The sequence below is a fragment of the Olea europaea genome, chromosome 21 (assembly GCF_002742605.1).
Source record: "Olea europaea var. sylvestris chromosome 21, O_europaea_v1, whole genome shotgun sequence".
NCBI classification, from domain to species: Eukaryota; Viridiplantae; Streptophyta; class Magnoliopsida; order Lamiales; family Oleaceae; genus Olea; species Olea europaea.
The window spans coordinates 15942743-15969587 of record NC_036257.1 but is presented as its reverse complement, the minus strand read 5'-3'; the positions used below and the strand labels follow the sequence as shown (position 1 = coordinate 15969587).

Sequence of the window (26845 nt, the reverse complement as noted above, 5' to 3'; positions counted from 1 at the left end):
AAACATCCATTCCAAAACATTCCTTTCATCATTTCACAGTCCACGTCCAATAAAATGCTGGAATATAAACCTTCACTCAAGAAACATTCATCCATATTGGCTAAACTACAATTGAAAAACATTCTCCGACCATTCTGATGCATAAACTACAGCTAAAAACATTCAAAAATCAGTTCGTTGTCAAAAACATTCCGAGGCTCTAAACTACAGCCATTTAGAACATTGGTTGCCCATCAAAAATCAATTTTGTGCCATAATCTTCACCAGCTGCTCGAAATTCAAAGTCCACATTCAGACCAACCACAACTCTTTTCGGTGTTTCTCTTATAACAAAAATCACCGTCGTCCACATCCTCATCTAAGTAATTTAAATGGCACTCAAGAGGCACCAAATCTTCACCCTCAATGTTCGTCACTGGAAACAAAACAATACAAAAAATTACCTCTTGTAGTCTGTCTTGCTCATCACCCAATAGTGCATCTTCCGTACAATTATTGTATTTCATATCAGGGTCTTATGGGTCACCTATGTCCTCCATTATCCTGAGAAGAGAAGAATGCCCAAACCTTACTGTAACGAGGCTGATTTTAGGGACAATTCTGAAGAAGAGAAATTTGGATTTGGAAGAGTAGGGTTTAGGAGAGAAATTGGAAATGGGATGTCGTGAAATGTTGAAGGCTGGAGAATGAATTTGGATGAGAAGTCGCTGTTCATTCCTGGTTGGCAACGTTGAAGAGAAATTATTTTTCACATTAGATTTCTGTAACTCACGTGTATACGTCCGTTTATTTGTAGAGATGAGAATTTAAAGAATGGTGGATTGGTAACTATGTATAAAGATGATTGAGTATTGGGTAACCCGTTAAAGTTAAGTGAGTATCCATTAAATTTACTCGTCAAACATACTATTATAGAAATATATGGCGCTGAAAATAAAGGAATAAAGGACTGAAGATGGGAATACAAATGGTGAAGCTTCACCTGGGTTGTGCTAACTATACTCCCACAAACTTCACAGCTGGGAGGATTGGAATAAAATAAAGGACTGAAGATGGGAATACAAATGGTGAAGCTTCACCTGGGTTGTGCTAACTATACTCCCACAAACTTCACAGCTGGGAGGATTGGAATAAAATGTAAGTTCTTTTCAAACTCCGTCGATATTCTAATTAACCAGACAAGTTGCTTATCGATATGCTTCATTATCCCAAAGAAATTCTAGCTATGACAAAAAATCTCATTCCTTCAACCCACAGATGATTTTAGAAGTCAAAAGATTGAAAGAAAAGAACAAGAAAAAATACGGATAGAAGCAATGAAAGAATCACCACCATGCTACAGACTTGTTTTCCTCTCTTGTAACCCCAACAAAGCCTCCCCCAATTCTCTGCTAGAGTACGCCGACAACCAATCTGACGAGGTGCAAAAGATTTCTAAAGGATAAAACTAGACTTACAGAATACGTTTCACTGAAAAGCTATAGAAATAAAAAAAAAAATGAATTGGTGTGTCGGCGGAAGGAGAAGCAGAGAACTGTTGGTTGGAAAAAAGTATTTAATAAATTCAATAAATTAATTATGTTTTTGTCTTAATTTTTGGGCTCGTTATGAGATATCAAACGAATTCGAAATATTACGCTCTTAATACATTTTGAAGTACTCACGGCCTAATATTTCAAGTCGTTAATGGTGACAGTGATGGTGATAATCAAAGTAAGCCATTTTAAACTAGTATTTCGAAAATTTCGATAATAAGCTATCTTTAAAATTTTTTCGACGATTATACGCTAATTGAATCCATATATCTTCTATATCCTCTCGAATCTCATTTCGATAACTATATGATAAACACATCGAATGATCTAAATAAATATCGAAAATAGTTAAACGTACATCAAACGTATGCGTTAAAAAGATGCGTATACCTCATCTTTAAAAAAAAAAAATCAATTATTTTATTAATATTTATTATTTTTGGCAATAAATTTCTCAATATAATTTACATCATTTTATTAGGAAATTTTATACGTGGTATGTTTGAGTGGCAATGGTTTTTTGTTGGCAGCGATGATTTTGTTGGTGATTGAGCAATGTTGCGACGATTTTGTTGGTGTTTGGACAGCTATTATGGTTTTACAAGGTCTGGCGGTCATAATGGTGATAGTGATAGTGGTTGTTGTGGCGACAATTGTGGGTGGGACGAGATGGGGTTGGATGCTTGTGATAAATTATTGGACCCAGCTACACTAGAAAAATGGTGCCAGAAGCCCTGTCCTACTCTCACATTAGGGGTGGGACCACTTCTTTCTCCCAATTATTTATTCATGAGGGCTCGAGGCTTGTGACAGAGTGTTAATGCATCTGTCAAGCTTTCTTCTGGCAGAGGAGCATTTTCCCAAATTATTTTGGTTGATTGTGACTAATGATTGGTTAATTTGTAATATGTGATCGTGATTAACAATTGATTGAGTTGTGATCGAAAAAAATCGTTACCAATTAATCCAATAATTTGCAATAAATAAAAGAGTAGTGATCAATAAAAGTTTTGACTTTGTGACTGGTAAATAATCTGTGACCTATAAATTTTTTGATTCGTGACTAAAAAATAATTTGTGACCTATGAAATTTTTGATTTGTGAGCAAGAAATAAGTTGTGACCAATAATTTGATAAATTGTGACTAAAATTAATATGTGACTAATTAATTTTTTGATTTGTGATCAATGAAAAAACTGTGACCTATAAATTTTTTGAATTGTGACTGTAAAATAATTTGTGACCAAAAAAATAATAAGCGACTAATTAAATTGTGTAATTTGTGACCAAATTATATAGATTTTGACTTAAATATATTTAATTAATAAATTAATTAAATCATAAATAAATTTTAATAAAAATCTGATTTTTGAAGTTTGAAACTTATTTTCTTGATTTTGAAATGTGTGGTACTTTAACTCTTATGAAATTTTCCCAATTTTAAATCTAAATTGATTTAAACTGTAGACATTTTCAATCTGAAATTTCAAATATTAAGTGATTTACGTCTGAGAAAATCCACAACTAATATGCTGCTTGAAAGTAAATATCATGTTACCATAATGCTTCAGCCAAATAATAGTTCAACGGGATGAATTGGATTGAAGTGAATCGCCCCGTTTGGTCCCTATTTTTTGAAAATTGAAATGGGAGAAATAGTATTTTTTTTTTTGAAAAATGAGTGATTGAAAAATATGGAAAAATATTTAATTTATGTGTAATATTATTTTATTGAAGATTGCGTAGTTGAAAATAGTAGAAAGAAAAATGAAATGGAAATTATGGGGTCAAATGGGGTGAAATGTAAATTCATTTTCAAATTTTATCGATTATAAGATGGTATGCACAATCTGCTTCCTCAATTTCAGTTCTCTTTTTCAGAGAAAGACTTCACCAGAAACTACTTCTTCAGGGTATCCCTTTCGAGTCCATGAAATATCAAACATCTAAACACTCCCAAATGGCATATCTTTCAATTTCGTCATTCTATAATATGAGAGATTTACAGAAAGCACCAAGATTTTTTATTTCTCTATATGCTTCACTATCCCAAAGAAATTCTAGCTGTGGCAAAAAATCTTACTCCTTCAAAACCCACTGATAAGTTTAGGAGTCAAAAAATTGAAAGAAAACAACGTAATAAGAAAAAATATGGATATAATCATTGAAAGAACAACCACCATGCTGCAGAAACCTGGCCAACCCCTCTCCAAACCCTCTGCTAGAGTACCGCGAAAAACCACTCTAACGAGGTGTAAAAGATTTTTAGATATGGTTCCATATCTGAAAAGATTTAAACGATGAGGGCGATGTGCTAGGCCGATGGTTTGTGGAATTGTGATGTCACATTAGCGAGGGTGGTGGCAACGACGTCGATGGTGGTGCGAGGGCTTTCGGAAAGGTGGTCATGGCGTTAGGGTTTGAAAGAGGGAAAAACAGAGGGCATGTTCTTGAGGTTGAATGTTAATTAAACTAAAGAATTTAAAAAAGAGGTATTTTTGAATTAATTAATGTTTCTGTTGGATATAATTGGTGCTTCTTAAGAGTTCGATGGCCCAATTGAAGTTTTGTAAACGTTTAAGGACTAAATTGCCTTTAAACAATAGTTAAATGACTCAATTGAAACTCTATAAACATTGACGGACTAAGTTGGTTTTAAACAACAATTGGATGATCCAATTGAAGTTTCCTAAAGGTTTAAGGACTTTAAACTATAGTTGGATGACTCGATTTGCTTTTTATTTATTTATTTATTTATTTTTTCGAGTTTCCTAAAAGTTGAAGGACAAAATTGCTCTAAAAGAATAGTTGGATGACCCAATTGAGGTTTTCGAAATGTTGAAGGACTAAATTACTTATGGACAAAGTTAGTTGACCAATATGATGTTTCTCAAAAATAGTAGGACTCAACTGCTTTCAAACAATAGTTGGGTGACCAAATTGATATTTTCGAAATGTTGAAGGACTAAATTGCCTCTAGACAATAGTTAGATGATCAATTTCCTGTTTCCTAAAAGCCGAGGGACAAAATTCCTCCAAAAGAATAGTTGGATGACCCAATTGAGGTTTCTGGAATGTTGAAGGACTAAATTGCGTCTGGACTATAGATGGATAACCAATTTCATGTTTCTAAAAGTTGAAGAACAAAATTACTGCCAGACAATAGTTCGATGACCAATTTTGTGTTTCTAAAAGTTGAGGGACAGAATTCGTTCAAAAAATAGTTGGATGACCTGATTGGTTTCCGAAATGTTGAAGGACTAAATTACTTCTTGAAAATAGTTAGATGATAACTTTTGTGTTTCCTGAAAGTTGAGGGATAAAATTCCTCCAAAAGAATAGTTGGATGACCAAATTGAGGTTTTCGGAATGTTGGAGGACTAAATTGCTCCTAGAAACATAATTTGATGACCAATTTCCTGTTTCTAAACGTTGAAGGACAAATTGCTTCAAAAAAATAGTTGGATGACCTAATTGAGGTTTCCTAAAAGTTGAAGGACTAATTTGCTCCTAGTTAATAGTTGGATGACAATTTTCCAGTTTCTAAAAGTTGAAGGAGCGAGTTGCCCCAAAAGAATAGTTATATGACCCAATTGCGGTTTCTGGAATGTTGAAGGACTAAATTGCTTCTAAACAATAGTTGGATGACCAATTTCGTGTTTCTAAACGTTGAAGGACTAAATTACCTCTAGAAAATAGTTTGATGACCTGATTGAAGTTTCCTTAAAGTTGAAGGACTAAAGTACTAAAACCTAAACCTTAAATAGAAACCCTAAACCCTAACCCCAAATTTCAATTGGGTCCTCGAATCACAGTTTCTTAAAACTTAAAGGACTAATGTTTTAACCCATACCCTAAACCTTGAAATTTCAATTGGGTCATCTAGCTATTGTGTATGATTAATTTAGTGCTTTGACTTTGGAGAAATTGCCCTTTGCCTTTTATGAAACTTCAAATTGGTCATATATGTATTACTGAGAAGCCATTTAGTCTTACAACCTTTAGGAAACTTCAATTGGGTCATCCAACCATTTTCAAAAGCAATTTAGTCCTTTTACTTTTAGGAAACTTCAATTCGGGAGTCCAAGTATACTTTAAAAGTAAATTCATCCTTCAATTGCTAGAAAACATCAATTGGGTCATCCAACTATAGTGTAAAAGCAATTTAGTTCTTCACCTTTTTAAAACTTCAAGTTAGTCATCTACCATTACTTCGAAGAATTTAGTCCTAAAACTTTTAGTAAACGTCAATTGGGTCATCCATCTATTGTTTGAGAGCTATTTAGTCCTTAATCTTTTAGGAAACTTCAATTCGGGAATCCAAGTATACTTTAAAAGTAATTTAATCCTTCAACTGCCAGAAAACATCAATTGGGTTTTCCAACTATAGTATAAAAGCAATTTAGTGCTTCAACTTTTATGAAAATTCAACTTTTAAAGCAATCTCATCCTTCAAATTTAATCTCGCCTTTAAACTCAAAATCTGTTTCTTCAATTCTATACAAAATGGCAGATGAAGGGCAGGGCAGGCAACGACGAAAGGATCTAAGAATTTCATTCTATAAACTTTTTGCTTAATCGGATAGGGTTGATGTTTTATCTTATAATCATCGGAACAATTTCTGGCATTGCCAATGGATTGATACAGCCACTCATGACTCTTATTTTTGACCAGATAATCAATTCTTTCGGAGGGATTGATCCATCTCACGTAGTACACGAAGTTTCAAAAGTGATTTTTTTTTTACTTTTCATACAGTGGGATTGAGATTCTGTGTCCCATTCCAATTACAATTACTGCCATTAAATTCTGGTATTAAGCAATAAGTAATGTGAATTCCTCTGAGTGTTTGACTAAAAGATGTGTAAGTTTATGGAGATGAATAAGAAATAATTAATATGAAATGAATTTCAACGAACAAATTGTCTAAAATCAAAAGCCTTCCAACCCCAAAAAGTTGGAATTGGGATATATGAAATATAACTTATGCATAATTTTTATTATTACCTTTTTCCTCAATTCTGCCATATTTGGGTAAAAAGTTTGGCGATGAACACAAAGTTGTGGCGATAATAAGCAATTCATAAATTGAGCGAAAAGAAGATTAAGCAAATTTTTAGGAAAATGATTATAATCTATTTTCATGGCATCTTAGGTTTTTCTGCTTAGCATGCACAATAAGACTAGCAGCTCGAATTAGTTACTTGACAACCCTATTAAGACAAGATATCGAGTTCTTTGACACCCAAACAACAATGGGAGTGGTCATTGGGAGGATGTTTGGGGACACCATACTCATTCAAAAAGCCATGGGCGAAAAAGTGAGTTCTAAAACTTTGAGTGCAATTCACTTATTTTGTCATAATGTTAAGGAAGAAAAAGAAACTAAATCTTGTCTATTATATTGTCTTGTTGAGTACTATCTACCAGACTACTTGAACCTTGTTAAGAAATGATTTTCTCAGGTTGGGAAATTCATTCAATTTATGTCAACATTCATTGGAGGGTTTCTAATTGCTTTTTGTAAAGGATGGCTTCTATTCTTAGTATTGTGTGCTTGCATTCCTGCACTTGTCATAGCAGGAGGATCCATGTCATTGCTTATGACGAAGATTTGGAGTCAAGGACAAGTTGCTTATGCAGAAGCTGGATATGTGGTTGAACAAACAGTAGGAGCAATCAGAATGGTAATTAAAATGCTGCAATCACACAGTATTAGTTTGCATTTGCACTCAAATTACAACTAAATTCTTGAACATTTTACCCTTCTTCTTAACAATTGTGGGTAGCATCCTTCATCGGAGAGAATAAAGCAGCAGAAAAGTATGATAGCCACTGTTCAGCAAGGGTTGGCTTCATGCATTGGTATGGATATTTAGTACTGATGGGCTTGCCATATGGCATGGATTAAAACTGATCATGGAAAAAGATACAGTGGTGGAAAGGTTATTGATATCATGATGGCCATAATGATCGGTGGAATGTAAGTAAAACATCAAATCTTGTTTATTACTCTCTAGTTCTGTTTAGCAGTGCATACCAAACTTGAATTTATTATTAATTTGAAAGTAATGCAATCTGTAAATCCTTGAATCAGATCACTTGGACAGAATCTCCATGTATAAATGCATTTGCAGCAGGTCAAGCTGCAGCATACAAAATGTTTAAGGCCATTGAACAGAAACCGAATATTGATACATATGATGGCAGAGGAATTGCATTGGAAGATGTGAGGTGAAATTGTACTTAAGGATGTGTATTTCACATATCCAGCAAGGCCAGAAGTGCAGATATTTTCAGGTTTTTTGTTACACGTTTTAAGTGTCCAAACTGCAGCTGTAGTTGGGCAGAGTGAAAGTGGGAAGTCCACAGTTATTAGCTTCTTGGAGGGATTTTTTGATCCTGATGCTAGAGAAGTACTTACAGATATATTTACTTTGAAGATGTTGAAACTAAAATGGATCAGAGGAAAAATGGGACTTGCAAGTCAAGAACTAATCTTATTTGCAACTACTTTGAAGGAAAGCATATTGTTTGGCAAAGAGATGATTTTGATGAAGAGATTAGAACAACAATAGAACTTGTTAATGCTGCCAAATTCATTGACAACCTCCCGCAGGTAACTGAAGGATATATATTTCAAAGAGGAAGAAAAATAGATATATTTTGAGATGAAAAAGAGTTCTTCATACATATAAAACCAGCTGCCATACTGATATATAATACAATAGATTTCAACCATACTTCTAGTCAACCACTCCTACTTACTACACCTTACTTGTTGACAGATTAAAAAACCATGCTGTAAATGACAGATTAAGTACCAAAAATAACATTACATGGACTTGACTTTTAATATAAAGAGTACTACAAAATATGACAACAAAAGTGACAAATAAATATCAACACTCCTCCTTGACACTTTTGTTGGAAACACCAAGGCATTTCCTTAGTGTTTCAAACCTTTCTTTTGACAGGCTTTTAGTTAGAATATCAGCAAATTGGACTTCTGAATTGCAATGTACCATCTTCACTTCAAAGTTCTCTTGAGCTTCTTTAATAGCATGGTACCCTTATCTTGATTTGTTTTGTTCTACCATGGAAAACTGGATTTTTAACCATAGTAACTGCAGATTGATTGTCACAATGGATCACAGTTGCTTCAGCTTGTTTATGGTTCAAATCCTTAAGAACTTTCCTTAACCAGATTGCTTGGTTTGCAGCCTCAGGAGTAGCCACATACTCTGCTTCAACTGTTGATTGAGCCACGGTATTTTGCTAGATAGAGTTCCAGCAAACTGGACTTGATCCCAGGTAGAATACATACCCTGATGTGCTCTTTATATCATCATATGATCCGGCCCAATCACTGTTAGTATAGCCTATCAAAACACAACTCTTAGACCTCCTAAACCAGATTCCAAAACCTGTTGTTCCTCTGATATACCTGAGAACCCTTTTGGCAGCTTGAAAGTGTTGATCAGTTGGCTCTTGTCTGTATCTGGAAAGCAAGTCGGCAGCAAATGTAAGGTCTGGTCTTGTGAGAGTTAGGTACAAAAGACATCCTACCAGACTTCTATACATTTTTTCATTAATCATCTTGCTGCCATCCTCTTTCATTAGCTTTACATTTTGAATCAAGGGAGTGCTTACTGATTTACAATTTTCCATGCTGAACTTCTTTAAAACTTCCTTAGCATATGTCCCTTGGCTTACAAAAATTCCATTATCGATTTGATTTATTTCCATTCCAAGGAAATATTTCATTTTCCCCAAATTTGTCATCTCAAAAGCCTCTTTCATCTTACCTTTCAGAATGTTAACTGAGTGTTGATTGCTTCCAATCACCAGCAGATCATCAACATATAAAGAAATGACGGTAACTTCTTCCTCCACTTGCTTTATATAGAGTGTTTGTTCATTTACACTCTTGATAAAACCAAGGCAGCATAGATGCTCATCTATTCGACTATACCAGGCCCTTGGTGCCTGTTTTAAACCATACAGGGCCTTCTTCAAAAGATACACTTTATCTTCATTTCCATTAACAATAAATCCATCTGGTTGTTCAACATATATTTCCTCATCTAGCCATCCATTTAAGAAAGCTGATTTGACATCCAAATGATGAATGCTCCAGCCTCTTTGTGCAGCTATTGCCAAAAGGAGTCTAATAGTTTCATACCTTGCTACAGGTGTAAAAGTATCAGTATAATCGACTCCATATTGTTGAGCATAACCCTTTACAACTAGCCTTGCTTTGAACTTGTTGACTGAACCATCTGAGTTCAGTTTGGTCTTGAACACCCACTTAACTCCTATCATATTTTTGTGCTTTTGTCTGTCAACTAACACCCAAGTTCCATTCTTCTCAATCATCCCAATCTCTTCCTTCATTGCAGCCAACCAATCAAGTGAGTTAACAGCCTCATTGAAGTTTGAAGGTTCCAGTTTGGCTGCATTACACCTAGCATATATATCAGCAAGAGATCTAGTTCTCATTACCTCATTTTCTGGATCTGATCCACCATCTGGTTGTGCTTCTGGTTCAGCTTCATTTGGTTCAACATCATTGGTGATAATGTCATCATTTTGAACGATAAGCTTAGGAGTTTGAGATTTATCAACCACATTTTCTTCCTAATTCCATGATGAGCTCTTATCAACCTTGATATCCCTGTTGGACAACATTTTTCTGGTATGTGGATTGAAGACCCTATACCCTTTGGCATTGTCACAATAACCAACCAAAATTCTTACTTCAGCCTTAGGACTTAATTTATCCCTCTTGACACTAGGTATATGAGTATAGCAAATGCTCCCAAATACCTTCAAATGGTTGACATTTGGTTTAACTCCATTCCATGCTTCAAAAGGAGTTATTTTCTTCAATGCCTTTGTTGGCAACCTGTTCAGCAAATACATTGCTATATTCACTGCCTCTGCCCAAAACTCATGAGGCACATTCTTTTCAAGCATCAAGCACCTAGCTATTTCCATTATGGTTCTATTCTTCCTCTCACATACCCCATTCTACTGAGGAGAATAAGGAATGGTCAATTGGTGTTTGATCCCCACATCATCACAAAATTTATCAAATTGCTCACACTTGTACTCAGTCCCATTATCAGTTCTTATGGCTTTTATTTTACCGTCACATTCATTTTTCACCTGCCTTTTGAATTTCTGAAATACAGCAGCTACTTCAGACTTCATTTTCAGAAAAAACACCCAAGTCATCCTAGTTAAATCATCAATAAAGAGCACAAAATATCGACTACTATTTGGAGTTTGTGTTTTCATTGGACCACATACATCTGAGTGAACCAATTCTAGTTTAATTGAAGCTCTTTTTGATTGATTTTTAGGAAAAGACATCCTGGTCAGCTTTCCCAGTTGACACACTTTACAAACACACCCTTCATCACATATGTTTGGCAGATTTTCAACCAGTTCAAGTTGGTTTAATTGCTTGAGCGAGGTGTAGTTAACATGTCCAAAACGTTTGTGCCATAGAGTAGACTCTAACTCACTGCCGGTATATGCATAAGATGTCGCATTATTCCAATCTAGTGGGAAACTTCTTTGCTTCATTTGTATTGACATTAACTCATTTCCAATGAGATCAAATATGGTGCAACTAGCATTTTTGAATATCAACGTGTAGTTCTTTTCAATTAATTGACCTACACTCACTAAGTTTTGGTCAATGTCAGGCACATATAAGACATCAGAAACATGTTTAATACCTGATGGAGTGTGTACAGCAATCACTCCTATCCCTTCCACTTCTACATAATCTCCATTGCCTACTCTTACCCTTGATTTGTATGCTCGGTTTAATTCAACAAAGGTGCTTGAACTAGAGACCATATGGTGTGTGCAACCACTGTCCAGTAGCCATGTTTTATCACTGCTGCAGGCTTTGAAATTATTGGCAGTGAAGAGCTGCTCCTCCTGGTGTTGCAACTGATCATCTGCCATTTGAGCTTGCTGCTTGTCCTGCTTTTCTTTTTGTGATTTACACACCTTTTGCACATGACCAAATTGCTTGCAATTTCGACACTGGACTCCTGGTCTATACCAGCACCACTTAGGTGAGTGACCTGACTTCTTGCAATGGAGACATGGTGGATATGTACTGGTCTTCTCAGCAGACTTACTGCCTTCTCCCTTTTTTCTTTCTGGTCCTAGTTTCTTCACCCCAGAGCTTGCTGGTGCTTCGTACTTCCCCTTAGCAAACAAAGCCCCTTCAACATGCTCTTCTTGCCTTAACAGCCTTCTTTGTTCAGTGGTATGAAGTGCATTAACCAGCTCAAACAGGGTGATGGTAGAAAGATCTCTTGAATCCTCAAGTGATGATATCTTAGCCTCAAACTTTTCTGGTAGACTTCTCAAGACCTTTTCAACTATTCTTCTATTCGGTAAATCATCCCCCAACAACCTGATTTTGTTAACAACCTTCATCAGCCGATTAGAAAATTCCTTCACAGTTTCTGCCTCCTTCATCTTCAAACTTTCATATTCTCTCCTCAAGTTTAGAACTTGCATTTGTCTAGTCCTAGCATTTCCTCTGAACTCCTCTTGCAGCCTGTCCCAAGCTTCCTTAGCCGTTTCACAGGTGATTATCCTAGTGAAAATTGCATCAGACACGGCAGATTGAATGCAGGAGAGTGCCTTGAACTTTTTTGCAGCTTTCTCACTATGTTGCTTGAGTTGAGCTATGGTTGAATTGGCTCTAAGTAGAGGTGGTTCCATCCCTATCTCGGTGATTTCCCACAGGTCGTAGGCTTTGAGATAGGCCTTCATTTTTGCTGCTCAGAAATCATAGTTTTCTCTTGTGAAAACTGATGGTAATGGTGCTGAAAAACCGGTTGAAGCCATTCCTTCCTACTTTGAATAATCACGCGACTGAATATATGATTTTGTTGGAGGTTACCTTACTTGTTTTCTCTCTTTTCTACCAGATTTTGCTTCTAAGATCTCTAGGAGCTCTGATACCACTGAAGGATATATATTTTAAAGAGGACAAAAAATAGATATATTTTGAGATGAAAAAGAGTTCTTCATACATATAAAACCAGCTGCCATACTGATATATAATACAATAGATTTCAACCATACTTCTAGTCAACCACTCCTACTTACTACACCTTACTTGTTGACAGATTAAAAAACCATGCTGTAAATGACAGATTAAGTACCAAAAATAACATTACATGGACTTGACTTTTAATATAAAGAGTGCTACAAAATATGACAACAAAAGTGACAAATAAATATCAACAGTAACATGTCTTTACTGTTTTCTCGATTGTATAGGAAAGGCACAGATTATTATTATTATTTTAACATTAGCTCTTACATGTGGGGAAATAACAGTAGCCAGTTTACAGGGGCTTGATAGAATGGTGGGTAAACATGGAACTCAGCTATCCGGTGGTCAGAAGGAAAGGGTCGCAATTGCTAGAGCTATTCTTAAAAATCCAAAAATCCTTCTTCTTGATAAGGCAACAAGTGCTCTGGTTGCAGAGTCAGGACACCTTGTGCAAGATGCACTTGAGAATGTTATGAAAAAACAAACAGTGGTCTTTGCACATTGTCTGACAACTATAAGAAATGCTGATCATATAGCAGTAGTGCAAGTTGGAAAACTCGTAGAACAAGGTATAAACATCACAACTTGTTAAGAAGGTGCTAAAAATATTGATAACATTGAAGGAACAGGCTTACAGAAAATGGATTCTACTCTAGACTACACCTTGTTCTATGAAATGCTGATCATACGATGTAGTCTTCCCAATATTTGGACTCTTACTTTCTTCAACTCTTAAAATTCTCTTTGAACCTGCACATAAGCTTAGAAAGATTCCAGGTTTTCGGGAGTCATGTTAGTCATCCTTGGCCTATATACCGTGGTGGTTGTACCAGTACAGAATTCCATTTTTGGAATTGCTGGTGGTAAGTTGATACAAAGAATTCGTTCTTTGTCATTCAAGAAGGTAGTGCACCAGGAGATTAGTTGGTTTCAACATGTAAGATTTAAGTATCCAACATGGCCAGACATCCAAATCTTCAAGGAGTTGTGCCTAAGTATACCTTCTTGGAAGGTATTATTCACTCAATCAAATAGAGAAATATCTGCTCTCTCCTATCTTGTTTTAGATAATCATTTTTCTTCAAACTTAGGTAATTTTTGTTTTTCTAGACAATGGCTTTAACTGGAGAGAGTGGAAGTGGGAAGTCCATAGTTATCAGTTTGATAAAAAGATTCTACAACCCTGAGTCCGACCAAATATTCTTAAATGGAGTGGAAATCCGAAAATTCAAGCTAAGTTGGCCGAGGCAACAAATGGGATTAGTGAGTCAAGAACCTATTCTTTTCAGCAAAACAATTCGTGAAAACATTGCTTACGGGAAAACAGGGGTTGCAACTGAAGAAAAGACCATTTCAGCAACAAGAGCTGCAAATGCACACAGCTTCATATCAGGATTGCCTCAAGGATACGATACTAACGTTGGGGTGAGAGGAACTTGATCGTCTGGTGGACAAAAGCAAAGAATTGTAGTAGCAAGAGCAATATTGAAAGATCCAAAGATAATTTTGCTTGACGAAGCAACAAGTGCATGGGATGCATATAGTCCAGGAAGCCTTTAGATAGATGGTGAACAGAACTACTATCGTTGTAGCTCATTGCCTGACTACGATAATGGGGGCAGACACCATTGTTGTTGTGAAGAATAGAGTGATTGTTGAAAAAGGAAGTCACGACGTGCTTATGAAAATGAAAGACGGAGTCTATGCTTCATTGGTTGCTATATACTCTAGTTCACAATAGGACGGAGACTATGCTTCATTAGTTGCTATATATATATATAAACCATTGATTAATTACTACTAGCTACACCAGTCACTTAATCCAGTATCGTCTTGGCAAGACATTGTTGCCTAGCAAACTTCCCAATTCTTGTCTTGGACTTAATAAGATTAACCATAATTAAAAAAAATCAAGTGACGAAATAATTAAATATTTCAAGATCGTGTGTTTCAATGCAAAGTAACATTGCAACTTCTGATATACAATTTCCTTCATTGCTACGCCTCTATGTTTGAATTTAAATTGGCTAATCAATAAAGGGGCCTTATTTGAGTAACAAGACTTAAATCATTCTTCGACTAGGACACAAATTTATTCAAATCTAAGCAACTTGATTTTGGGTATAGATAGCAGCTGCTATACCTGCATACATAACTGTTAGCAGATACCGTATTTCTCATTTAGTTAACTCAACATACATGAATCAAGAACCAAATTTCTCTTAATCTAAATTCTCATGGTGTCCAGGTATGATTTCCCATCAGGTTCCCGTGAAAAAAATCCTTTCATATAATCAACAAAGCTGATCCTTTTAAATTTTGCTGGAGGGTCATAAGGCTTGGTGTTGGACCTAAATCACTATCTATATTTGGGTGGAAAAATGTGGCAATGGAGAGCCTTTCTTTCTTCGAGTTGACAGTTGCTCGATGTTCAATGCTTCGGTAAATTCCATTTGTCACAATCTGTCAAAGCATGTAATGATAAGATCCAATGGAAACGATAAACAAACTCAACAGATCTCAATGAATACAACAGAATTTATAGGCTATAGCATTATAAATGGAGTGACTTTAGGCCATTTGGTTATGTACATTTACGTCCAAGATGTCTCCAATGTTGATAACAAAAGCATTAGGTAGTGGTACAACAGGAATCCAAGCTCCATCTTTCTTAATCTGAAGACCTCAATTTCACTGACTTGGAGGAGGATGGTGAGTCCAACTGCATCAGAGTGGGGGTTAAGGCCGGTAACAAGCTCCGGTTGGGAGCAGTGAGGATAGTAATTCATCCTCATTGCTTGCATCCCTTCTTCGAAAACCATATTCATTTCCTCAGTTTTCATTTGTAAAGCTTTAGCCATTAGGTCTAGGATTTTCATGGAAAGGTTTTTCAATTCTGCGGCATATTCATCTATTGCATCCTTGGAAAAATCAAGAATAAGAGACCAAGTAACAACATTTTTAGTACAGCTATCTGATGATATTAAACAGTACAAATACACGATACGTGTTTCTACCTGAACTTAGTAGGAAGCTTGGGAATTAAGTGAGGCTTTCTCAAGTGAATTGGTAAGGTGATTGCAAAGAATAAGTCTGCCCAATCAAGCTTTTGCTCTTATGATACAACAAAGGCCTGTCCATAACCCTCTATGTCCCCTGATTCTTGACTAAACTTCTTCTTTTCCTCTATTGGGAGACTGAAGAAGTCTTGAATTTCTAACTTCATTTTCTCCACCTTTGGAAAGCTAACCCCATGGTTGATCAACTGCAAGTAGCAATTATGATCATATACAACAATATCCAACAGAAAATACTAATCAACTGCAAGTAGACAGTTGTTGGAGCCAATCGTGCTATATATTTTAGTTGTTTCTGTGCATACCTGAAAGAAACCCCATTCTTTGCATGCAGTGTGCAGTTTTTGTTCTGCATCCGTTGAATATTTCTCTATCAACTTTTGCATATCAATCACAGGAATTTGATTTTTAGTTAAGGAAGAAACGAGATGATCTTCATTAGGACGCTGGTATCTTGGTGGAATAGTGGTCGATTTCTCCTTAGCCAATTCTTGCACATTAGGCACTTCTAAAGAACTACATAGCTTTTTAAACTTTGGTTCCATCTGCAGCAATTTTGCCAGTGGTCACTGTTAAAGGAATATAATTTCACATCGGTAAAATATCGAAATAATGATCAATATATAAAGAATTGGGACACTCCTCTTAATAAGGTTGACCTTATTAAAATGGACCCCAACTCTTAACATGGTATCAGAGCCCATTAAGCTCCAACGAGCGATTCGATCTGATTAAATCTCTAAAAATGAGCACACGGATTTCAAGATTGGTCTGTTCAAACGAGCCACCATTTTGCGGGGCATGTTAAAGGAATATAATCCCACATCGATAAAATACCGAAATAATGACCAATATATAAAGAATTGGACACTCCTCTTAATAAGGTTGACCTTATTAAGATGGACCTCAACTCTTAACAGTCACTCCCTCTCCTGTCTTTGTTCTTCTCTCCAAATTATATTACATTTGTTCTTCTCTCCAAATTATATTACATTTGATCCCTTAAAAGTTGAAGACTGTATCAAACATTATTAGGCATATGGCAAGAATATCGTGCTAATTTGGTATTTTCAAAGGTCCCACTGAATTGTGGAAGCGAAAGCAGGTGGAATAAGGATGATTTTCCGAAATGGAAAACTTTTACTTGTAAGTAAGATTTACTTATAGTCGGTCAGCCCACACCTGTCCAATTAAGCATCCCACCAGACATTTACTAGAGGACATCTGGTTTCTAGATTGAACTAGACAGTCCAGTCCGATTTTGAAGCAATGGAAGGAAGAACTTTACCTGAAGAGAAAAATTGCAACCTTGATTACGTGATTTGGGAGTAAAACCAAGAAAAAAATATTACTTTAAATTAATCCAATAAAACGATCAAGAGTAGTTTTCAATAGATTTTTTGTGATTTTTTCTATAATTAGATATTGAATTAGTGATAGACATTTTTTGCCCGATAAAAAATTAAAGAAAAGGAAATGGAGCCCACTACTTGACTTCAACCTTGTTTGAGCTCCATTCTTGTCAAAAAAATGCATTTTTAAATAGTGTACTAATGAAAAATGTATGGTTAAAAAAAATGAAGAAATATTTTGAATTTACATGTAATATTATTTTAATGAAAAGCATATGGTTGAAATGGGTCAAATAACTATTGAAAAACGTATTTTGATGAAAATAATGGGGATCAAACAATGGCTAAATACCAAAATTACTATTACTTCTTGTAAAATGTGGTTCTAAAACCCCTTTTTGGAGCTGGAAAACCATTTCATTTAATTGGCCACTTGGCAAGCTGGTATTGGTCACTTAAGTTGCACCTGGATTTGTGCTTTCTCGTGTGATTTGGAACGTTGATTTAGATGGCTAGAAATGGATCTCCGCTTTCACTTGGTTGACTCGAGGGGTCACTTTTGTGATATACGAGTTGTAAAGTTTTCATTTGGTTTTCTCTCTCTCTGTTCTTTGATAGCTTTCACTTTGAAAATTCTTGTTCTTTGATTGAAACCATCTTGTATTCAGTTTATAGATTAGAATCAGATCTTGTATATTGTGTATTCTGTCTATTGTTCAGTATTTTAGGCTTTCATTTAAAGTTGGTAAATTTGGACGTGTAAGGCAGAGATTTTTTTTTTCTGATTTTTGTATTGTATAGACTGATTTTTGGGAGATCTTTAGGATCGGTGACCGTGTGTGGTCTCTGAGTCTTGGTTGTACTAATCTTTAACTCTCTCTTGGGCGGTTCTTTGTACATAGTGACGGGTTCCTTTTACCTCAGAGCCCCCAAGATTATGCTTGATCGAATTGGGTGAACAATTCTAGTGTTGTTTATATTATTGCAATGTGTTTGTGCTGCATCATTTTTCTACAATTTTTGTTCAGTTGGGTGGCAAAATCCCAACAAAACTGGTATCAATGCCTCGTAAGGCGTGGGTAAGGCATCTGTGAAATTTGATTTGAGTTTTTTGTCATATTGATGTGATTTCGATCTTTGTAGTCAAATAACTTGAATTGATCAGAGTTTTCTGGAGGCCAGAGTTTGGTGTCCGGTTCTGAAATCGGTACTGGAGTTGGATTTAGTACTGTTATACATATTATTTGGTAAGATTGTTCCAAAACAAGTTTACAGAAATTGATTTGCATGATTTAGATTTTGGATATGTGAATCTGTGATACTATGATTTGATTTATTCAAAGACTGAATAAATTATTTAATTGGAATAAGAGCACGTTTAAGTTTTCAGTTTTTTACCTTGATTGATTGGTACCATCTGTGGAAAAAAATTGAAATCGACTTTTTTTTGTTGCTATTGCATTTTGTGCATTTTATATTACTTTTGTTTTTATTCTGAAATTAGCTTATTTGTCATTGATTGCAAAACTTGTTTTCAAAACTTTTTTTACAACTTAAGTGATTTCTCATATTAAAATCACTTATGTCCACGAGTAAGAGCCATCATTTTACAAAATCTGCAATGGCTTTGAAGGTCGAATTATCACAATTTGATGGAAGGAAAATTACACCATTTGGAAGCAGAAAATGAGGGACATATTGGTCCAACAAAGGATTGCTAAAGCCTTGGATGATCCTGAAATGTTTCCTACTGAATTGAAAGCTAAGCCTAATGAAATTCTAGATATGAATGAAATGGCATATAGTTATATCATAGCTTATTTGATAATATAGTTAGATAAGTTGAAGATGCTAAAACTCCTAGAGCATTATGGACTGAATTAGATGCTTTGTTTTTGACAAGACACTGCCTCATAAAATATACATCTTAGAGAAACTGTATAGTTTCCAAATGGACCTTGGGAAGGACTTGGTAGCTAATTTGAGCGATTATAGAATTCTTGTTAAAAGCCTTACTCATAATGATAAGAAACTTAAGGATGAAGATCTTTCGGTGATTCTTCTTAATTCACTATCTGATTCCTATACGATTAAATACTCAAGAGATGACTTAATACAAACTATTGTCACTAATGCTCACAATCTCGGGAATTGGAGGTTAAGAAAGAATCCAGGACAAGTACAAGAGATGAGACTATGTTTGTAAGATGAAGAATTGAGAAGAAGGAAAATAATTTCAACAATAGAAGATCTAAAACGAAACCCAAAACTAGATTTAAATCAAAAGATAAAAGCAATAAAAAGTATTACCATTATGGGAAGTTTGGCCACTTCAAACGAGATTAAGAAAAAAACTAAAGGATCAAAATAATGGAGCATTGAATAATTTTGTTGTTAGTTCTGAGTTAGATAGTCAAATTGTAATAATTGTGCCTAATGAAGAAGTTGATAAAGTTTGGATCTTGGATTCAGGGTGTAAATTCCATGTGTCCTAATAAATCTTGGTTCAATAATTACAACGAAATTGAACCTAGAAAAGTGTACATGGGTGATAATGCTCTCAAAGTGTCTTGGTATTGGTGATGTATGATGGCAATGTCAGGCAATTGAGAAATGTTAGATATATCCCAAACTTGAAAAGAAATCTCATCCCATCGGAAATTCTTGAAGATGAGAGGCATTCTTTCAAGTTTGAGAATAACACTTTGAAAGTTATGGAGGGATCTTTGGTATTCTTTAAGGGACCAAAAAAATGGATTATACTACCTTGTGAGAGAGACTGTTACCCATTATGATATTAAATCTTTGACCATAACGAAAAACAAATTTGAATTATGGCATAACAGAATGAGACATATAAGAAATAAGGGGCTGAAGTATCTAAATAATCAGAGTACTTGGGAAAAATATGATTGAACCTCTTGAATTTTGTGAAACATGTGTGTTGGGCAAGTCACATCGGGTGAGCTTTGAGATTTGGTCACATACCACCTCTATGCCCCTAGACTATGTCCACTCGAATTTATGGGGACTAGAAATTTACCCTACCTCTGGTTGGAACAAGTACTTCTTTTCTATAGTTGATGACTACTCAAGAAAGGTTTGGACTTTTCCTTTAAAATCTAAATCCGAGACATGTAAAGAAATTCAGAACTTGGTTAAAGATGGTTGAGAATCAACTTGATAAGAAGTTAAAAACTCTAAGAACTGATAATGGTTTGGAATTTTGTAATGTTGAGTTTGATAACATCTGTAAATAAGATAGAATTGTAAGACATGAAACCATTAAGCACACACCTTAACAGAATGGGATCACCGAAAGAACGAACACAACTCTAATGAACAAGTTTAGATGTATGCTAATTAGTTCTGGATTAGCTAAGGGGTTTTGGGCTGAGGCTGTTACTACATGTAATTCTATTAGATTCAAGATTGCATAGGAAATTTGGATTGGAAAGTCCCCAAACCTTTCTTACATTAAAATGTTTAGATGTACAGCATATGCACATTAGGTTGAGGGTAAGTTAGACCCTAAAGCTACTAAGTGTGCTATGCTTGGGTACCCGAAAAGTATGAAAGGGTACATGTTGTGAGTGTTGGGTGTACAAGGCATTAAGATCATTAACAGCAGAAACGTAGTATTTAATGAATCTAAAATGCCATGTATGAAAATAAAATTGGTAATCCAAAGGAGCAAACTAAAGAGACTGCTCACAGAGTGAGGTGAAACTAGCAAGGCTAAACCCCGCTCAACCTGAAAATACTGAAGTTGGTGTTCAACAACTTGATGAAAATGTTGTTAACACGGTTGAAAATAGAGTAGATCTATCTATCTCAAGCTGAGGTTGAGACTGAAATTGAAAGCCTAAGAGTTCCCACCGTCGAAACAAGTACTCAAGATTATCAATTGGTTAGAGATATGAAAAGTAGACAATTCAAACCAAATCCTAGATATGAAATAAATAACTTGACTGACTTTTCCCTTATCCCTGGTGAGTTTTTAGAATATTCAGAATCTTATCTTATGAAGAGGCCATGGATGTCTCTAAATATGAGAAATGGAAAGATGCAATAGAAGTACTCAAGATTATCGTATTGTTTTACATTGTGTTAAATTATTGTGTTTACTGTGTTTACATTTTTTATGACATGTGAGACAATCCAATGGTTAAATACACTTCACAAATTTCTTGTTATCATGTGTCATACATTATTCATTTTGGTAATGTAGATTTCTCGAAAGTATTTGTTGAAATATATTTTATTCATGTGTGATTCTACAATTTTATTTAGCCAATTTTTGGGAAGAAGAGTGATATTTTGGATTGTAGTATGTTGCAATTTTGGACTGGCATCTATAGGATAATCCAAGTAGGTAAGAAGTTGGATTTCTTGGGTTACAGTTCAATGGGATAATGGCTAATTTGCAAGTTTATTGGATGAAATTTATTTTAATTAATGGGATTTTGATTTATTAGATTTTGTGGAGTTCCAAAAAATGCCAATATTGGCTTATGTAGTATTTTCAGAATAAAATACCATTAAAAATATATTTATAATTTTTTAAATATTAGCTTATTCGTGTATATTATCCCTTAAAGAAAAACTAATTAAGTTTTTTTTTAGCATTGCTATATTTTTTAGAAAATCAATTGTAATTGTGCTTGAAAAAAGAATTAGTTGCACTGAAGAATTAATTAGTTAATTGTTTGATAAACTTTTATTTCAAAATTATTGTAGATCGCAAAGATTTTGATAAATAAAAGTACTTTAATGCCATGCGAGTTTAAATTACTAAAATGGACAAAATTATATTTACATCCTTATGTATTATTATGATACTATACGATATATTTTATGAAAAATAAAATGTATTATAATTAAATAATCATCTAATACAATATATTAGTTTAAAGCAATTTTTTAAAATAATATCTAATATATTAAATCTTAAAATTTATAAATTAGAAACAAAAGCATATTTCATATGGGAGAAAATGAATTTATTATTTAATTAGAGATTAATATTTTAACTATCAATAATTGAACAAGCTAAAAGGAGAATTTGAAAAGTTAGTATTTTATTATTTCTCAAAATTTGTTGTCAAATAGTACAAACAATAATCAATAGTTATTAATTTTACCATATACCTAAATAATTTCTGATTGTTGGACTCTAAAATTAATTCCAAATAGAGCCTAACTATATTGTTAGTAATCGAGTAAACTTTCAAAGCTTTGTAGTCCATGTAGCCAACCTTGATGAAAATTGAACACCCGATTAGTATACTGAATTTCTTAGTCCTCGTTTCCTATTCATATAGCATATTTTTTTAAGTTATTGTTAACCTTGGTTTCGATTAGGCCACATGGATAATAGATACCGGACCCACTCACACATACGTAAGTCAAATCCAACACGCTAAGACAAACTAACAGTCTGGAATGATCAGGAAACGGGGTGTGTGAGTGGCTCAACGCCGCGAGACGATAACGTTCAAAATTCGACGATGCATTTGTGAAACGATTGTACAATAATCACCAATAATAAAGAATGATTGTTATGTAAACTCGAGAGAGAATGAGATAAAGAGTATATTTTTGTGTTCAGTGTTGCATCAGTCTATCAAGAGTTACATGGGAGTGAAATGGTGGCCCTTGTATATGAATATACGTGGCCTCATCTCCTTAGCTCATAATCCAATCCAAGGCATCTTTTTGACTTGCTAGCTGCTATACATATATTATCTATGCAGAGCCGCCATTTGTTGACAAGGCTTAACACTTATACTTTATGACAAACGTCACATTAGTCATTCGAATAAGATATTTGTGTAGAAGTAGATCTTTTGGAAGAAGTGATAGTGGAAGGTGTTTCGAAGTATTGGCCTCGACGTCGTGGGCCTTCGGAGGCTACCGCCTTGGCCACTGGGCTTCAAACTCTATGATCTTGAGCTTGATTGAGGCGTTAACTTTGGCCACATTATATTCCTCTTGGGCTATAGGGCCTCGGCCACACATTGGCCACTACATAGTGTGCTTCGGCTTGAGCGGGGCCCAGAGCTATGATGGGTTAGCCACGTGGAACCACGTCTGATGAGGCATAACAATAGTTCCCAAAGTTCAAGTATAGTCATTTATGTTATGCCTAGACTTCAATATTTGAGTAACACTTTATGAGTTTCTTTTGGGCAAAAATTTTAAGAATTCTAAAAATTTGGACCCTAATAATAGTTCTCCAAGTCCAAGTATGGATATTCATATCATGGTTGGACTTAAAAGTTGATTATTTCTAAATTTGATTGTGAGCCAAGGTGGAACAAGTTCGAAACATTGAGGCTTATTGTTTTTGATAGCTGAAATTAATTTCAAGCTGAGGTAGGGGGATTGTTGAACTGCCGAGGCTCATTTTATCTGAAGATGAATGTTTGTTTGTAAGCCGAGGCAGGTTAATGTTGAACTATCGAGGCTGGTTGTCTCGTAATAGTTGAATTTTAATTGAAGCTGAGGTAGGTTAATGCTGAATTATCGAGGCTCGTTTGTTTGATGATTGTTTTTTATAATTGTGCCAATGATTTGATGTTTTTGCACGTCACCAAAAAAAGCAGCCGAACCGTTACAATTTCCAATGTACATACGATTGTTGCATTTAATGCGCAATGATGGTTATGGTTATGGCTTTTGAAAGGGACGCACCAGGGATGGTGCGTGGGAAGCACGCATTGATCTTAGGCATTGGTACAAAAAAACCTTTTGAATTCTACGCCTCAGATGTTGCTAGAGACTAACGGCTGGGACTTGTTTCTCCCTTATATAAAAGGCAGATCAAGCCATTGTTAACCTTTTACTTTGCGAAAATTTTCTCTTAATTTGTTCAAGCAATCTTAGCTTTCCGGCAATCTCTTTGTTCTTCGATGAACCTCTTTTGTTAGTATTTTTCGGTTAGGTATTTTTCGTTGTAAAAACTCTTTTTTCTGTATTCGTCATCAATTTTGTCTCCTATAATAGATTCTAAGGCTGCTAAAGGTTTAGTTACTGTCGCTAGGTTCGGGGATGAGGTTTCACCTGGGGGTTGAAGAGAGTTTTGTGACATGTATGAGGAGCCCATAGATTACGAGTTGGGTTAGAGGGTTGCCAAAATACCTTTTGCCATAACCTCCAAAAAATTAGTCGAATCGATGGAGAAGTATAGCATATCCCATTGTATTGAACTCCTAGTACCCGAGGCCCACGATCGTGTCTACTTTTCGAGGTCGGGAAGTGTGGCAGTGAGTGAATATCTGTTCAAAGTAGGTATAAGTTTACCTCTGCAACCTTTTTTCAAGACAGTGCTGAGAAACTTCATGCTGGCTCTAACTCGGGTTCTACCCAACGGTTAAATCTAGTTTATTGGAGCCTACTTCCTGTGGTAGGAAGTATCCTTGGGCGAGGACATGCCTATGTATGACATTTGGACTCTTTTCCAACCTAGGATATTGTGAAAAGATGAGTCAAATGGGTGGAACTACCTCACCTCTTAGGGAGCTTACGACCATATTATAATAGGCTCGTCCTTATCCATAAGGGGATGGCAAGCAGTTGAGAGAGATAAAGTTCGAGCGTGCACAATACTGACTAGTACTATGAAGTATGTGAGCGCCTCATCTTATGCATTCCTCTTCATTTAATGTAATTTGATCTAACCACATGAAGTTATTGTTGCGGATTCGGGTTCTCGCTTCAAGTTGTAAGGGGCGGAGTGGGACGTGATCGAAGACATCTACAAGCGTCCTCCTAAGCTACGACACTTTGACCATCTAATTAACAAGAGTAGATACTTCATTGATTTTGGTTTAATGGCTTCTAAGGGTGAGAAGCCTTCATACTTGCTTTTCTTTTTGTGATTTTTGCTTGCCTTTAAACGTCATTTCTGTGGCTGTTTACAGAAAAATTTAAGAAGAGGGAGTATCCTACTCTAGACATGGCCTCCATCATGAAGGCCACCTTTTCTGTTGGAGCCCGGGCTCTGAATCCCTCATCTAAGGGTGTTAAAGAAGTAAAGAACAAGCTTGAGCACCTCAACAAGGGCAAACCTGAGAGAGGTGCCAATGAGGTACCCCCAAAAGCTGATCGAGGTAAGGATGATTGGGATAAAGGAAAGACCCATAAGGAGCCCCACAAGAAGAGGAAATTAGTCCACAGTAGTGGCTTCTAAATGAGGTTCGGGATCATTTTGTCCTACTCCAGCAAGGCTATTCTCTCCCAGTCGAAGTTAATAGAGTTTGCCATAAAGGTAGTAAAAATAGAAATGGTTTGGCAGGCCAATGATGAGGCCGTGAGGGAGGTAGTGGAGAAAGAGGAGGCGGATGCCTCGAAAGGTGTGAAGAAGCCTCGAACTAAAAGGACCCCGTGGAAGTCCGTCAGCTTCTTAGAGGGACGGGAAGAAGAGATGGCCCCCGTATTGTTAGAGGCACTGCCAGTAGAGGTCCGAGGCACTACAGCCAATTATTACAAATTTTGGATAGACTGACATGTCCACTGTGATGCAGTGGACCTCATCAGGGCCATGGTGAGCCAAAGTGTAAGAACTCTTGGCATTGCTCTGGAGTGTTAAGAGGCACTTGTTGATGTCCAAACAAGGAATAAGGCCTTAATAGATAAATTGGCCTCCATCGAGGATGAGATGAAGAAAATAGAGGCCGAAGCTGAGGATATAAGGGCCTAGCGAACTGAGGATGCTGCAAGGATAGACTCTGCTTTGGCCAAAATTGAGGCTCTGAAAAAGGAAGTCCATAAGTCTCACTATGAAGTGGCATCACTTACCAAGAAAGTGGAAACTTCTAATAATCACCAGAGGCTCACTGCAGAGGCTTTGGAGAAAGTCAACTTGAATCTCACTAGGGCTAGGGATGCAAACCAGTTTTTTGGAAATTTAGGTGAAATACTACGTGCAGAAGTTTGAGAGGTTGGAAACCAAGCTCTTTCTTATGAGGGAAGAGGCGATGAAAGATTACATTGCGAATTTCCATTAGATAGAAGAGTATCAGAGCTTTGTTGCCTATTGGAGAAGGTTCGACTATGTTGAACTGGTAGGAAACTCTTCCCAGGCCTAAACACATAAGAGCTGAGGGCAGAGTTATTGGATAAGGTGCCTCAGACCCCCGTAGAGGAAGCAGTTGAGGGAGAGACTCTTGTAGAGGAACCTTCCAATGAAGTTGTTGCTGAAGTGCCTACCACTGAAGCAGCTGGACCTCAGCCCCCTGCATTGTAGTATAATAACTTGGGTCTCCTTTTTTGTAATGGCTATGGCCCTCAGTTTGTAATAATGATTTATATCAATGAAATGAATTTTCTCAAGTACATTGTGTTCATCTTTTTACATTTTTGCTTGATTTTGCTCTCAATCAATTGTTATACTTAATTGTTGTAAATGCCAAGTTGAGGCACATAACTAAACTAGCTAATAAACAATCACATTGCGTTCAAAGACTTCACTTTGGGTTAACAATGCATATGGTCTTTTAAGTGGAACACTTAACTTTTTCAAGCAAGCAATTAACTTTGAGATATGAAACGGTAGTTTGAGATATGGAACGGCTTTGGACATTTAATATTAATTAACGTACTAGGACAAGGCATGGTCCATGAAAGGGTAAAGTGTTCCTTTTACATGATAGATGGTTCATCCATGTAGATGCTTCTCATTGATATTTAGACTCGTTAAATGAGGCATGTGATGTACGCCTTAGAGTTCAAACGAAGGGACCCTCTTTTGAGGTTAAACCATCTTCTTCGAGGCACTC

At 35.8% G+C, this 26845-nt stretch overlaps 2 pseudogenes; one reads left to right on the top strand and one right to left on the bottom strand.

Moving 5' to 3' along the window:
* The first annotated feature begins 3686 nt into the window (after positions 1-3686).
* LOC111370194 lies at positions 3687-14375 on the top strand (annotated as a pseudogene).
* Positions 14376-14861: 486 nt separating this feature from the next.
* On the bottom strand, positions 14862-16258 carry LOC111370889 (annotated as a pseudogene).
* Between the last annotated feature and the right edge of the window lie 10587 nt (positions 16259-26845).